Source organism: Scylla paramamosain, chromosome 37 (assembly GCF_035594125.1).
Source record: "Scylla paramamosain isolate STU-SP2022 chromosome 37, ASM3559412v1, whole genome shotgun sequence".
NCBI classification, from domain to species: domain Eukaryota; kingdom Metazoa; phylum Arthropoda; class Malacostraca; order Decapoda; family Portunidae; genus Scylla; species Scylla paramamosain.
The window spans coordinates 445,001-447,500 of NC_087187.1; the positions used below are offsets into that span (position 1 = coordinate 445,001).

The following is a 2,500-nucleotide window of genomic DNA, read 5'->3' on the forward strand; positions in this document are numbered from 1 at the left end:
GAGTGAGAGAGAGAGAGAGAGAGAGAGAGAGAGAGAGAGAGAGAGAGAGAGAGAGAGAGAGAGAGAGAGAGAGAGAGAGAGAGTTATATGAATGAGGATGATGAGGGGAGAGAGGAATTGTGAAGTGGAGAAGAGTAAGGGGATGAGAGAGGATAGGAGGGGAACTGAAGAGGAGAGGGGAAGAGAGGGGAGTGAGGAAAGGAGAGAATAATTATGAGAACACAATGAAATGAGGAGAAAATGTGAGGAAAAGTAAGATGGGGGATGAATGAGAATAGGAAAAATGTGAGGGGAGGAAGGGAAATTAAGAAATGACACCAGAGGGGAAGTGAAGGGGAAGAGAGAACCAGAGGAAAAGAATTGAGCGAACAGGGAATGAGGAGATAGATCTGTCACTGTATTGTTTAAACCTCTGCATCACTGTATTTTTAAAGCTTCCTGTGTCACTATCGCCTCTGTATCTCGCTACCTTTGTCACTGTATTTATAAAGACCCCTGTGTTTCTGTATTTTAAAAGCTTTGTATCACTATTTTTAAACCTCTGTATCACTATTTTTAAAGCCACCTGTGTCAATATCACTGCATCACGCTTCCTGTATCACTGTTTTTAAAGGGCCCTGTGTTACTGTATCTTTAAAGACCCCCTACCCCCACTCACTCTCCTATCACTATCTACACTGCATCATCTCCCTTTTCCCCTCGTCACTGTCACACCCATCGCTCTTCAACGCCTGTCGTCATCAGTTCCCTTTAACTTCGGCGGTAAAGGATTAATCATATACGTACATTTGTATTTACACCAATGACTTCTGCTGCTGCTCTCTTTATCTCTGTTCTGCTGTTTTTTTTTATCATTTGTTCTCTGTTCTTGATCTTGTGTTGTACTGCTGTTCTGTTGCTGCTGCTGTCTTTGTCATTGTTCTGTGTGTATTGGTGTACTAAGGAAAGTACTAGGAAAATAATGGCTGGTGGAAATTTAATCTTATTTGTAGTTACAGTTGATGTTATTGACGGTTCTATCTTGTGCCTGTTCTGTTGACATCATTGATCTTTTCTGCTCTCCGTTTTCTTCGTTCATTGGTGGACTTGTGTAATTGTTTTTTGTTGTTGTGTTTGGTGTTGCAGCTTCCATATTCCTTGATAGAAATTGGTAATGTTATTGGATATTGTGAGTGGAAATTAATGCCATTTCTTAATTATGTTAGTGAAGTTGGTGAGACTTCTTGCTTTAATTGATAGACAGTGATGGTGATGGTTGTTTTTGATAAGGAGTGATGAGTGTAATTAATTATTGTTGGTGGTGGTGAATAGGTGGTGATGGTGGTGGTGGTGATTACTGTTGGTGGTGAAAAGGTGGTGGTGTTGGTGGTGGTGGTGATTACTGTTGGTTGTGAAAAGGTGGTGGTAGTGATGATTAATTTTTTTCGTGGGGGAATAATTGATGATTGTAATTAATTTTTCTTTATTTGTTTTGTTACAGGTGTGAAGGCGTGCCGTAATGTAAGTACCTGATTATTTGTTTGTTTGCTTCCTTTTTCCTTGTCTTTCTTTTTCCTTGTTTTTTTTTCTTTTCCTATTTTTTTCTTTTTCAGGTCAACTGTATATTGGCTTCATTTATCTTGCCTGTTGTTCTTTATTTTTTTATACATTTTTTCTTTTTTTTAGATCGACTGTATTTGCTTCTTTTGATATTGTTTTCATTCCCTTATTTTTCCTTTTTTTTTTTTTGTCCTATTTTTGAGGTGGACCGTTCTCTCATTTCCGAAGTTTTATTAATTTCCTGTGTCGTGTTGCTACATTTCTTTTCAGTCAGTTCGCCTCTCACTTGTTGACAAGGTACGTATTGGAAATGTTTAAATACTGTGCTTTCTGACTTGCCTGGAGACTGTGTGTTTGAACTTTTTGAACTGTTGGCGTTGTGTGTACCTCGAGATTTTTTAGTTTATTATTATTATTTTCACTGTAAGAAAGCTGACCAAGGGACGTAAGTTACAGATAAGGTATAACATCTATCGTATTATAAGTAGATACATGTCCACTCGTTATACCCGCACGTATGTTTGTAAATGCGTACATCTGTTCTTCCTACGCGACACGATCAGCACTTTACAACAATAACAAACCGTAATAAGCAGAAATAAATAAATAAAAACAATAATAGTAACAGTAATTTATAAGTTAAAAGAAAAAAAAATCTCGTGAACAATGGTGATGCTAGAGAGAGAGAGAGAGAGAGAGAGAGAGAGAGAGAGAGAGAGAGAGAGAGAGAGAGAGAGAGAAAACCGTGTCCCTTACCAGCGTGAGCAACAGTGCAACACAGCTGGCACACAGGACAGGAGTTCAAAGGGAAGGCAAAAGTTGATGGGCCGCGCCACACAGCCCCTCTCCTGGTGTGTGTGTGTGTGTGTGTGTGTGTGTGTGTGTGTGTGTGTGTGTGAGGGGTTGTTTGGTGGTGTTGTGGTGTTTACTTGTCGTGTTGTTCTTATTGTTTGGGATGCTG

General features: G+C 39.2%; 1 protein-coding gene across 1 annotated transcript in view; it reads left to right on the forward strand.

The window, feature by feature from the left end:
• The window catches only part of LOC135091205 (putative uncharacterized protein DDB_G0271974), an 11,724-nt gene that overhangs the window by 204 nt on the left and 9,020 nt on the right, over positions 1–2,500 (forward strand). The window lies entirely within an intron of this gene.